Source organism: Hyla sarda, unplaced genomic scaffold (assembly GCF_029499605.1).
Source record: "Hyla sarda isolate aHylSar1 unplaced genomic scaffold, aHylSar1.hap1 scaffold_933, whole genome shotgun sequence".
In the NCBI taxonomy this organism is placed as follows: Eukaryota; Metazoa; Chordata; class Amphibia; order Anura; family Hylidae; genus Hyla; species Hyla sarda.
In genome coordinates this window covers 15,529-28,550 of record NW_026610963.1, presented here as the reverse complement: position 1 = coordinate 28,550, position 13,022 = coordinate 15,529, and the positions used below count along the sequence as shown (strand labels likewise).

The 13,022-nt window shown below is 43.3% G+C and overlaps 5 non-coding genes across 5 annotated transcripts; all 5 read left to right on the top strand.

The window, feature by feature from the left end:
• The first annotated feature begins 2,247 nt into the window (after positions 1-2,247).
• Positions 2,248-2,442, top strand: LOC130350119 (U2 spliceosomal RNA). Its single transcript, XR_008887303.1, has one exon. It is a non-coding gene; the product is annotated as a U2 spliceosomal RNA (small nuclear RNA).
• Positions 2,443-4,527: 2,085 nt separating this feature from the next.
• Positions 4,528-4,718, top strand: LOC130350083 (U2 spliceosomal RNA). The gene has a single exon (XR_008887271.1). It is a non-coding gene; the product is annotated as a U2 spliceosomal RNA (small nuclear RNA).
• A 2,094-nt stretch (positions 4,719-6,812) lies between these two features.
• On the top strand, positions 6,813-7,004 carry LOC130350111 (U2 spliceosomal RNA). Its single transcript, XR_008887297.1, has one exon. It is a non-coding gene; the product is annotated as a U2 spliceosomal RNA (small nuclear RNA).
• Positions 7,005-9,093: 2,089 nt separating this feature from the next.
• LOC130350082 (U2 spliceosomal RNA) lies at positions 9,094-9,284 on the top strand. Its single transcript, XR_008887270.1, has one exon. It is a non-coding gene; the product is annotated as a U2 spliceosomal RNA (small nuclear RNA).
• A 2,086-nt stretch (positions 9,285-11,370) lies between these two features.
• On the top strand, positions 11,371-11,561 carry LOC130350080 (U2 spliceosomal RNA). Its single transcript, XR_008887269.1, has one exon. It is a non-coding gene; the product is annotated as a U2 spliceosomal RNA (small nuclear RNA).
• The last annotated feature ends 1,461 nt before the right edge of the window (positions 11,562-13,022 follow it).

Genomic DNA, 13,022 nt, shown 5'->3' with positions numbered 1-13,022 from the left:
ATGTTATCCAAAGCTAAATCCTTTTATCAAGATCTGTTTAATGAGAAACCCATTGATATATCTGCTGCTAATTTTCTCCTAAGCACTTTAGATTGTGGTTTAAGTAAGGAGGACCAAGATGCACTTTGCACAGAAGTAAGATGCCAAGAATTAGAAATTGCTGCTAAAAGTTTATCCACAGGTAAAACACCAGGTTCTGATGGACTTCCTGTAGAGTTTTATAAAACCTTTTGGGACATTTTTAAAGATGATTTGCTTAATATTTTTAAGGAGGCTTTTAATTCTGATGTTCTACCTTTATCTTGGAGGAGTGGTATAGTGTCTCTGATCCCCAAAAAGGGGGATAGGAACAGCTTAGAAAATTGGAGACCAATTACGCTTCTTAATGTTGATTATAAGATTATGTCAAAAATTTTTGTTAACAGAATGAAGCCGTTTTTGTACAAGGTCATCCATGTGGATCAGGTATGTGGTGTCCCAGGAAGGAGTGTAGCTGAACCTTTAAATGCTATTAGGGACGTCATATGGTATCAGCAAGAGCGGAATCAAAATCTAGCCATTCTATCTCTAGATTTTCATAAAGCGTTCGATAGAGTATCACATTGTTTTTTATGGATGGTTTTACAACGCATGGGTTTTCCTAACATATTTATTAAGCAAATTGCTCTCTTATATAAAGGTTCTTTTAGCAGGATTTTAATAAATGGTTTCCTTACAGATTTTATTAATTTATCATCAGGGGTAAAGCAAGGCTGCCCTCTGTCTCCTATACTGTTTATATGTGCAATAGAACCTCTGTTAAACTTAATAAGGAATGATAAAATAATAAAAGGAGTGCCAGTTCCTGGAGGTAATAATGCCACCCTTAAAGTGTGTGGCTATATGGATGATATTAATGTTTTTTGTGAAAGTGCCTTCTCTTTACAAAGAGTTGTTGATGTTACTGATTTCTTTTGTAAAGCTTCTGCTTTTAAACTTAATTTATCTAAATGTGACTGTTTTTATATAGGTAAATGGGAAAACGTGCAAATACCAAACCTAAAATTACAGTCAGAAAAAATAAAAATCCTTGGAGTCATCTTTGATAAAAATAACAATGGTGAGGAAAGTTGGCTAATGGTAAAAGAAAAGGTAAAGAAAAAGGTAGACTTTTGGTCCCTTAGGAAATTATCCTTAGAAGGTAAAATTTTGGTGATTAAGGCTATGCTAATACCCATTATGCTCTATTTAAATATGATTTATCCTCCTAATGAACTTATGTCTAGGCAACTTCAGAGGATTCTCTTTGAGTTTCTATGGAGTTCTAAAGCAGAAAAATTAAAAAGAGATACTATGTATAAGTCACAAAAAAATGGAGGAAAACAGGTTCCCTGTATTAGAAAATTTTTATACTTAAGGTTTTTTAGTTGGTGTTTTAGGGGACTTTTTATGAAAAGTGTATGGTCCTGTTTTTTAAAGTACTCTGCGGGACATATTTTTAGAAAAAGAGAATGGGTGTTTTTATCATTATCTTCTCCTGTACTTTTAACTCCGCCTAAACATTATGCCATCTTAGAAAAAATTATACGTATGTATAACCTTAAAGACTTTGACTTGTTAACCTTGAGGGATGCTCGCAAGATAGAAGTACAGTTAAATTTGCAAGAAGAAATATGTATGGTCTCTAATTTTTCTTATAATAGGTGTGTACAAATATGGAAAAAGGTAAACGAGCCATATCTTTTTAATGAGCACAAGGATTTAGCATGGATGATTATCCATGAGTGTCTTCCGGTAAGATTTTTCCAATATAGAAGAGGTCTAAATGCTGTATGTGTCTGTCCCCGGGAAAATTGCAATATAGATGAAACTGTTTTGCACCTTTTCTGGAATTGTTATTTTGCACAAAAGGTTTTTAGACTAATTGGTTCTTTATTGAAATTCCTAACAGGTCTAAAAGTTTTAAATCATGAAGTTGTTTTATATGGCAAAAGTGATGGAGTTACGAAAGAAAAAGAGAGAATTTTGTGGATTTTTATCAACTGTACAAAAAATGTATTATGGAAAGTTCGTAATATCCTTGTCTTCAAAAGAGATTTTATTTGTGAAAAAGAATGTTTGAAGATGATATACAGTGAAGTTTACTTGTACTATTTAATTGATAAAAAGAGATATGGGCAGAAAAAAGCATTAGCTATGTGGAATTTACATTTATGGAAAACAGTATTTGATGTATTGTAAACATTTTTTGTGATGTATTTAAGTTTTTGAGTTTTTTCAATAAAAATGTAAAAAAAAAAAAAAAAAAAATCTGTTCTTATCAGTTTAATATCTGATACGTCCCCTATCTGGGGACCATATATTAAATGGATTTTTGAGAACGGGGGCCGATTTCGAAGCTTGCTTCCGTCGCCCTATGCATTGACCCGATATGGCAGTATCTTCGGGTACAGTGCACCACCCCCTTACAGGGTTAAAAAGAAAGATTCCTACTTTCATTGCTACCTGCTTGCTGGCTAGCCAGCTAGCCAGCCCTGTGGGCCCCTTGCTGCTGCTGCAGCCAAAAAACAAAAGGTGGTGCTGCTGCTGCTTCTGCTGCTTCTGCTTCTGCTTGTGTCTGGCCGCTGTTGGAGCGTCCAGGCACAGGACTTCTGCTGCTGCTGACTAAATGGCCTCCTTAATTGGATCATTTGAGTAGCCAGCACACCTGTGCAGGTAGGGCATGACATGATAGGCAGCTGCCTTGATAGCGGTTGGGTGCTGAATGTTCCTAATTGACAAAATAAGATTAATGCTTATGAAGAAATATAAAATCTCATCCCTTCCCCAATATCGCGCCACACCCCTACCCCTTAATTCCCTGGTTGAACTTGATGGACATATGTCTTTTTTCGACCGTACTAACTATGTAACTATGTAACATAACATGGGGGGGGTCTCCTGGCTGTTCACACAGGTGTGTCATTGCTGTACATTGACCATGCATTGCTTCTGTGGTATTGCAAAGGCAAAGACAAATGCTTCCAGCCATCCATTGCACTAATGGATTGGTCATCAGCTGGCTGTCTATGTCCCGCATCAATATAGACCAAAGTACAGAGGGTTAGGCTATGCTATTGTGCACCTACCTGATGCATCAGAAGGTGCGAGGCCCTTGCTAAATTCTGTGCACAGACTTTGAGATCTATACTTTAGACTGTATCTAAACCTGCTCCAACATGGACTGACATTCTGGCCTACTTTCAGCCGATGCGACTTGTCTGTCGCTGAACAGTCGCTTTTTATGTATTCAGCACCTATGTATAATGTTGTAAAAATGCTCTAGAAGCTAAAGTCGCAGAAATGTCACACATATTTGGCCTGCAACTTTCTGTGCGACAAATTCAGACAGGAAAAATCAGTATAAATCCTTAGAAAATTATCCCCCAGTGTCTCCATCTGCTGGCGGTATTGAATAAGCATTGCTGCACTGATGGGGTATGCATTAGACGAAAAAAAAGAAGAAAAAGAAGAATAATACGCCCAGAAAAGAGGCGAAAAGGAGAAAAACGTAAAAAAACGTGAAAAAAAAGTAAGAGGAAGAGAAGGGAAAAAAAGGTGGAAATGGGTTTAAAAGTGATTTCGGCGGAGAAATATATATATATATATATATATATATATATATATATATATATACGCGCACACACACACATATATATAAACGTATTCTCCGTTGAGATATTGCAGCCGCTGCTGTGTCCAGGCCCAGGAGCCTTAGCACTGTGCTGTGATGTCACTCAATACCACTGACATCACTAGGTGTAAACAACATCTCTCCTTTGCTGTGTATGTGACTATGGAGCTGTTTGGTGATGTCGTCTATTATGGCCTTCATAGAAGCAACAGGAGATTGTTGCATCCATCTAGAACCCTCAGAACTACAGTGCTATGATGTCACTCACTTCCACAGGCCTTGCAGAGTGTAAACAACAACAACCCAGCTTTGTTGTGTATGTAACCATAGGGATTTGTGATGTCACCTAGAACCTTCACAGCAGCGACAGCTTTATGAGGAGCATCAGCACTGCTCTGCCTGAGCAGAACCATCACCGCCATAGGTTGTCAAATAACCCGGGTTTAACCCACACAGGTAAGTCCAATGGGGTGCAGGCATGTCCTCTATGCTTACAGCTTCCCGTGGGTGTTGGTTTGATACCGTTTGGGGACAGCCAAGGAGGCATCTGCAGGCAACAAAGGTAGGTGTGTGCTTGTGTGTGTGTTTCCTATGCAGATCCTAAGCCCAGTGTCACATGCAAGTAGGAGGAGTAAGAAGGGTTCCTGGCAAATCCGGGTTATGGATTGCATTTAAAAAGGCCCCGTGGGAGTGCAATGGGCCCCTGTCTTGCTGCTTAGCAATAATGGTATGGGTTTAGGTTCTGCTGTGTGTACTGGTGGTTGACTGCCCCCCAGCCCAGAGTGTGCATGGAAAATTGTCTGGCAGCCTCCCTGACAGCAAGCAGTGATAGTGCCCATGAAGGGCACCTTGTTGGGCCCGCCCCTTTCACGGTTATCGCTTCTCGGCCTTTTGGCTAAGATCAAGTGTAGTATCTGTTCTTATCAGTTTAATATCTGATACGTCCCCTATCTGGGGACCATATATTAAATGGATTTTTGAGAACGGGGGCCGATTTCGAAGCTTGCTTCCGTCGCCCTATGCATTGACCCGATATGGCAGTATCTTCGGGTACAGTGCACCACCCCCTTACAGGGTTAAAAAGAAAGATTCCTACTTTCATTGCTACCTGCTTGCTGGCTAGCCAGCTAGCCAGCCCTGTGGGCCTTGCTGCTGCTGCAGCCAAAAAACAAAAGGTGGTGCTGCTGCTGCTGCTGCTTCTGCTGCTTCTGCTTCTGCTTGTGTCTGGCCGCTGTTGGAGCGTCCAGGCACAGGACTTCTGCTGCTGCTGACTAAATGGCCTCCTTAATTGGATCATTTGAGTAGCCAGCACACCTGTGCAGGTAGGGCATGACATGATAGGCAGCTGCCTTGATAGCGGGTGGGTGCTGAATGTTCCTAATTGACAAAATAAGATTAATGCTTATGAAGAAATATAAAATCTCATCCCTTCCCCAATATCGCGCCACACCCCTACCCCTTAATTCCCTGGTTGAACTTGATGGACATATGTCTTTTTTCGACCGTACTAACTATGTAACTATGTAACATAACATGGGGGGGGGGGGGGGGGTCTCCTGGCTGTTCACACAGGTGTGTCATTGCTGTACATTGACCATGCATTGCTTCTGTGGTATTGCAAAGGCAAAGACAAATGCTTCCAGCCATCCATTGCACTAATGGATTGGTCATCAGCTGGCTGTCTATGTCCAGCATCAATATAGACCAAAGTACAGAGGGTTAGGCTATGCTATTGTGCACCTACCTGATGCATCAGAAGGTGCGAGGCCCTTGCTAAATTCTGTGCACAGACTTTGAGATCTATACTTTAGACTGTATCTAAACCTGCTCCAACATGGACTGACATTCTGGCCTACTTTCAGCCGATGCGACTTGTCTGTCGCTGAACAGTCGCTTTTTATGTATTCAGCACCTATGTATAATGTTGTAAAAATGCTCTAGAAGCTAAAGTCGCAGAAATGTCACACATATTTGGCCTGCAACTTTCTGTGCGACAAATTCAGACAGGAAAAATCTGTATAAATCCTTAGAAAATTATCCCCCAGTGTCTCCATCTGCTGGCGGTATTGAATAAGCATTGCTGCACTGATGGGGTATGCATTAGACGAAAAAAAAGAAGAAAAAGAAGAATAATACACCCAGAAAAGAGGCGAAAAGGAGAAAAACGTAAAAAAACGTGAAAAAAAAGTAAGAGGAAGAGAAGGGAAAAAAAGGTGGAAATGGGTTTAAAAGTGATTTCGGCGGAGAAATATATATATATATATATATATATATATATATATATATACGCGCACACACACACATATATATAAACGTATTCTCCGTTGAGATATTGCAGCCGCTGCTGTGTCCAGGCCCAGGAGCCTTAGCACTGTGCTGTGATGTCACTCAATACCACTGACATCACTAGGTGTAAACAACATCTCTCCTTTGCTGTGTATGTGACTATGGAGCTGTTTGGTGATGTCGTCTATTATGGCCTTCATAGAAGCAACAGGAGATTGTTGCATCCATCTAGAACCCTCAGAACTACAGTGCTATGATGTCACTCACTTCCACAGGCCTTGCAGAGTGTAAAAAACAACAACCCAGCTTTGTTGTGTATGTAACCATAGGGATTTGTGATGTCACCTAGAACCTTCACAGCAGCGACAGCTTTATGAGGAGCATCAGCACTGCTCTGCCTGAGCAGAACCATCACCGCCATAGGTTGTCAAATAACCCGGGTTTAACCCACACAGGTAAGTCCAATGGGGTGCAGGCATGTCCTCTATGCTTACAGCTTCCCGTGGGTGTTGGTTTGATACCGTTTGGGGACAGCCAAGGAGGCATCTGCAGGCAACAAAGGTAGGTGTGTGCTTGTGCGTGTGTTTCCTATGCAGATCCTAAGCCCAGTGTCACATGCAAGTAGGAGGAGTAAGAAGGGTTCCTGGCAAATCCGGGTTATGGATTGCATTTAAAAAGGCCCCGTGGGAGTGCAATGGGCCCCTGTCTTGCTGCTTAGCAATAATGGTATGGGTTTAGGTTCTGCTGTGTGTACTGGTGGTTGACTGCCCCCCAGCCCAGAGTGTGCATGGAAAATTGTCTAGCAGCCTCCCTGACAGCAAGCAGTGATAGTGCCCATGAAGGGCACCTTGTTGGGCCCGCCCCTTTCACGGTTATCGCTTCTCGGCCTTTTGGCTAAGATCAAGTGTAGTATCTGTTCTTATCAGTTTAATATCTGATACGTCCCCTATCTGGGGACCATATATTAAATGGATTTTTGAGAACGGGGGCCGATTTCGAAGCTTGCTTCCGTCGCCCTATGCATTGACCCGATATTGGCAGTATCTTCGGGTACAGTGCACCACCCCCTTACAGGGTTAAAAAGAAAGATTCCTACTTTCATTCCTACCTGCTTGCTGGCTAGCCAGCTAGCCAGCCCTGTGGGCCTTGCTGCTGCTGCAGCCAAAAAACAAAAGGTGGTGCTGCTGCTGCTTCTGCTGCTTCTGCTTCTGCTTGTGTCCGGCCGCTGTTGGAGCGTCCAGGCACAGGACTTCTGCTGCTGCTGACTAAATGGCCTCCTTAATTGGATCATTTGAGTAGCCAGCACACCTGTGCAGGTAGGGCATGACATGATAGGCAGCTGCCTTGATAGCGGGTGGGTGCTGAATGTTCCTAATTGACAAAATAAGATTAATGCTTATGAAGAAATATAAAATCTCATCCCTTCCCCAATATCGCGCCACACCCCTACCCCTTAATTCCCTGGTTGAACTTGATGGACATATGTCTTTTTTCGACCGTACTAACTATGTAACTATGTAACATAACATGGGGGGGGGGGGGGGCTCCTGGCTGTTCACACAGGTGTGTCATTGCTGTACATTGACCATGCATTGCTTCTGTGGTATTGCAAAGGCAAAGACAAATGCTTCCAGCCATCCATTGCACTAATGGATTGGTCATCAGCTGGCTGTCTATGTCCCGCATCAATATAGACCAAAGTACAGAGGGTTAGGCTATGCTATTGTGCACCTACCTGATGCATCAGAAGGTGCGAGGCCCTTGCTAAATTCTGTGCACAGACTTTGAGATCTATACTTTAGACTGTATCTAAACCTGCTCCAACATGGACTGACATTCTGGCCTACTTTCAGCCGATGCGACTTGTCTGTCGCTGAACAGTCGCTTTTTATGTATTCAGCACCTATGTATAATGTTGTAAAAATGCTCTAGAAGCTAAAGTCGCAGAAATGTCACACATATTTGGCCTGCAACTTTCTGTGCGACAAATTCAGACAGGAAAAATCAGTATAAATCCTTAGAAAATTATCCCCCAGTGTCTCCATCTGCTGGCGGTATTGAATAAGCATTGCTGCACTGATGGGGTATGCATTAGACGAAAAAAAAGAAGAAAAAGAAGAATAATACGCCCAGAAAAGAGGCGAAAAGGAGAAAAACGTAAAAAAACGTGAAAAAAAAGTAAGAGGAAGAGAAGGGAAAAAAAGGTGGAAATGGGTTTAAAAGTGATTTCGGCGGAGAAATATATATATATATATATATATATATATATATATATATATATACGCGCACACACACACATATATATAAACGTATTGTCCGTTGAGATATTGCAGCCGCTGCTGTGTCCAGGCCCAGGAGCCTTAGCACTGTGCTGTGATGTCACTCAATACCACTGACATCACTAGGTGTAAACAACATCTCTCCTTTGCTGTGTATGTGACTATGGAGCTGTTTGGTGATGTCGTCTATTATGGCCTTCATAGAAGCAACAGGAGATTGTTGCATCCATCTAGAACCCTCAGAACTACAGTGCTATGATGTCACTCACTTCCACAGGCCTTGCAGAGTGTAAACAACAACAACCCAGCTTTGTTGTGTATGTAACCATAGGGATTTGTGATGTCACCTAGAACCTTCACAGCAGCGACAGCTTTATGAGGAGCATCAGCACTGCTCTGCCTGAGCAGAACCATCACCGCCATAGGTTGTCAAATAACCCGGGTTTAACCCACACAGGTAAGTCCAATGGGGTGCAGGCATGTCCTCTATGCTTACAGCTTCCCGTGGGTGTTGGTTTGATACCGTTTGGGGACAGCCAAGGAGGCATCTGCAGACAACAAAGGTAGGTGTGTGCTTGTGTGTGTGTTTCCTATGCAGATCCTAAGCCCAGTGTCACATGCAAGTAGGAGGAGTAAGAAGGGTTCCTGGCAAATCCGGGTTATGGATTGCATTTAAAAAGGCCCCGTGGGAGTGCAATGGGCCCCTGTCTTGCTGCTTAGCAATAATGGTATGGGTTTAGGTTCTGCTGTGTGTACTGGTGGTTGACTGCCCCCCAGCCCAGAGTGTGCATGGAAAATTGTCTGGCAGCCTCCCTGACAGCAAGCAGTGATAGTGCCCATGAAGGGCACCTTGTTGGGCCCGCCCCTTTCACGGTTATCGCTTCTCGGCCTTTTGGCTAAGATCAAGTGTAGTATCTGTTCTTATCAGTTTAATATCTGATACGTCCCCTATCTGGGGACCATATATTAAATGGATTTTTGAGAACGGGGGCCGATTTCGAAGCTTGCTTCCGTCGCCCTATGCATTGACCCGATATGGCAGTATCTTCGGGTACAGTGCACCACCCCCTTACAGGGTTAAAAAGAAAGATTCCTACTTTCATTGCTACCTGCTTGCTGGCTAGCCAGCTAGCCAGCCCTGTGGGCCTTGCTGCTGCTGCAGCCAAAAAACAAAAGGTGGTGCTGCTGCTGCTTCTGCTTCTGCTTGTGTCTGGCCGCTGTTGGAGCGTCCAGGCACAGGACTTCTGCTGCTGCTGACTAAATGGCCTCCTTAATTGGATCATTTGAGTAGCCAGCACACCTGTGCAGGTAGGGCATGACATGATAGGCAGCTGCCTTGATAGCGGGTGGGTGCTGAATGTTCCTAATTGACAAAATAAGATTAATGCTTATGAAGAAATATAAAATCTCATCCCTTCCCCAATATCGCGCCACACCCCTACCCCTTAATTCCCTGGTTGAACTTGATGGACATATGTCTTTTTTCGACCGTACTAACTATGTAACTATGTAACATAACATGGGGGGGGGGGGGGTCTCCTGGCTGTTCACACAGGTGTGTCATTGCTGTACATTGACCATGCATTGCTTCTGTGGTATTGCAAAGGCAAAGACAAATGCTTCCAGCCATCCATTGCACTAATGGATTGGTCATCAGCTGGCTGTCTATGTCCCGCATCAATATAGACCAAAGTACAGAGGGTTAGGCTATGCTATTGTGCACCTACCTGATGCATCAGAAGGTGCGAGGCCCTTGCTAAATTCTGTGCACAGACTTTGAGATCTATACTTTAGACTGTATCTAAACCTGCTCCAACATGGACTGACATTCTGGCCTACTTTCAGCCGATGCGACTTGTCTGTCGCTGAACAGTCGCTTTTTATGTATTCAGCACCTATGTATAATGTTGTAAAAATGCTCTAGAAGCTAAAGTCGCAGAAATGTCACACATATTTGGCCTGCAACTTTCTGTGCGACAAATTCAGACAGGAAAAATCTGTATAAATCCTTAGAAAATTATCCCCCAGTGTCTCCATCTGCTGGCGGTATTGAATAAGCATTGCTGCACTGATGGGGTATGCATTAGACGAAAAAAAAGAAGAAAAAGAAGAATAATACGCCCAGAAAAGAGGCGAAAAGGAGAAAAACGTAAAAAAACGTGAAAAAAAAGTAAGAGGAAGAGAAGGGAAAAAAAGGTGGAAATGGGTTTAAAAGTGATTTCGGCGGAGAAATATATATATATATATATATATATATATATATATATATATATATATATACGCGCACACACACACATATATATAAACGTATTCTCCGTTGAGATATTGCAGCCGCTGCTGTGTCCAGGCCCAGGAGCCTTAGCACTGTGCTGTGATGTCACTCAATACCACTGACATCACTAGGTGTAAACAACATCTCTCCTTTGCTGTGTATGTGACTATGGAGCTGTTTGGTGATGTCGTCTATTATGGCCTTCATAGAAGCAACAGGAGATTGTTGCATCCATCTAGAACCCTCAGAACTACAGTGCTATGATGTCACTCACTTCCACAGGCCTTGCAGAGTGTAAACAACAACAACCCAGCTTTGTTGTGTATGTAACCATAGGGATTTGTGATGTCACCTAGAACCTTCACAGCAGCGACAGCTTTATGAGGAGCATCAGCACTGCTCTGCCTGAGCAGAACCATCACCGCCATAGGTTGTCAAATAACCCGGGTTTAACCCACACAGGTAAGTCCAATGGGGTGCAGGCATGTCCTCTATGCTTACAGCTTCCCGTGGGTGTTGGTTTGATACCGTTTGGGGACAGCCAAGGAGGCATCTGCAGGCAACAAAGGTAGGTGTGTGCTTGTGTGTGTGTTTCCTATGCAGATCCTAAGCCCAGTGTCACATGCAAGTAGGAGGAGTAAGAAGGGTTCCTGGCAAATCCGGGTTATGGATTGCATTTAAAAAGGCCCCGTGGGAGTGCAATGGGCCCCTGTCTTGCTGCTTAGCAATAATGGTATGGGTTTAGGTTCTGCTGTGTGTACTGGTGGTTGACTGCCCCCCAGCCCAGAGTGTGCATGGAAAATTGTCTGGCAGCCTCCCTGACAGCAAGCAGTGATAGTGCCCATGAAGGGCACCTTGTTGGGCCCGCCCCTTTCACGGTTATCGCTTCTCGGCCTTTTGGCTAAGATCAAGTGTAGTATCTGTTCTTATCAGTTTAATATCTGATACGTCCCCTATCTGGGGACCATATATTAAATGGATTTTTGAGAACGGGGGCCGATTTCGAAGCTTGCTTCCGTCGCCCTATGCATTGACCCGATATGGCAGTATCTTCGGGTACAGTGCACCACCCCCTTACAGGGTTAAAAAGAAAGATTCCTACTTTCATTGCTACCTGCTTGCTGGCTAGCCAGCTAGCCAGCCCTGTGGGCCTTGCTGCTGCTGCAGCCAAAAAACAAAAGGTGGTGCTGCTGCTGCTTCTGCTGCTTCTGCTTCTGCTTGTGTCTGGCCGCTGTTGGAGCGTCCAGGCACAGGACTTCTGCTGCTGCTGACTAAATGGCCTCCTTAATTGGATCATTTGAGTAGCCAGCACACCTGTGCAGGTAGGGCATGACATGATAGGCAGCTGCCTTGATAGCGGGTGGGTGCTGAATGTTCCTAATTGACAAAATAAGATTAATGCTTATGAAGAAATATAAAATCTCATCCCTTCCCCAATATCGCGCCACACCCCTACCCCTTAATTCCCTGGTTGAACTTGATGGACATATGTCTTTTTTCGACCGTACTAACTATGTAACTATGTAACATAACATGGGGGGGGGGGGGGGGTCTCCTGGCTGTTCACACAGGTGTGTCATTGCTGTACATTGACCATGCATTGCTTCTGTGGTATTGCAAAGGCAAAGACAAATGCTTCCAGCCATCCATTGCACTAATGGATTGGTCATCAGCTGGCTGTCTATGTCCCGCATCAATATAGACCAAAGTACAGAGGGTTAGGCTATGCTATTGTGCACCTACCTGATGCATCAGAAGGTGCGAGGCCCTTGCTAAATTCTGTGCACAGACTTTGAGATCTATACTTTAGACTGTATCTAAACCTGCTCCAACATGGACTGACATTCTGGCCTACTTTCAGCCGATGCGACTTGTCTGTCGCTGAACAGTCGCTTTTTATGTATTCAGCACCTATGTATAATGTTGTAAAAATGCTCTAGAAGCTAAAGTCGCAGAAATGTCACACATATTTGGCCTGCAACTTTCTGTGCGACAAATTCAGACAGGAAAAATCTGTATAAATCCTTAGAAAATTATCCCCCAGTGTCTCCATCTGCTGGCGGTATTGAATAAGCATTGCTGCACTGATGGGGTATGCATTAGACGAAAAAAAAGAAGAAAAAGAAGAATAATACACCCAGAAAAGAGGCGAAAAGGAGAAAAACGTAAAAAAACGTGAAAAAAAAGTAAGAGGAAGAGAAGGGAAAAAAAGGTGGAAATGGGTTTAAAAGTGATTTCGGCGGAGAAATATATATATATATATATATATATATATATATATATATATATATACGCGCACACACACACATATATATAAACGTATTCTCCGTTGAGATATTGCAGCCGCTGCTGTGTCCAGGCCCAGGAGCCTTAGCACTGTGCTGTGATGTCACTCAATACCACTGACATCACTAGGTGTAAACAACATCTCTCCTTTGCTGTGTATGTGACTATGGAGCTGTTTGGTGATGTCGTCTATTATGGCCTTCATAGAAGCAACAGGAGATTGTTGCATCCATCTAGAACCCTCAGA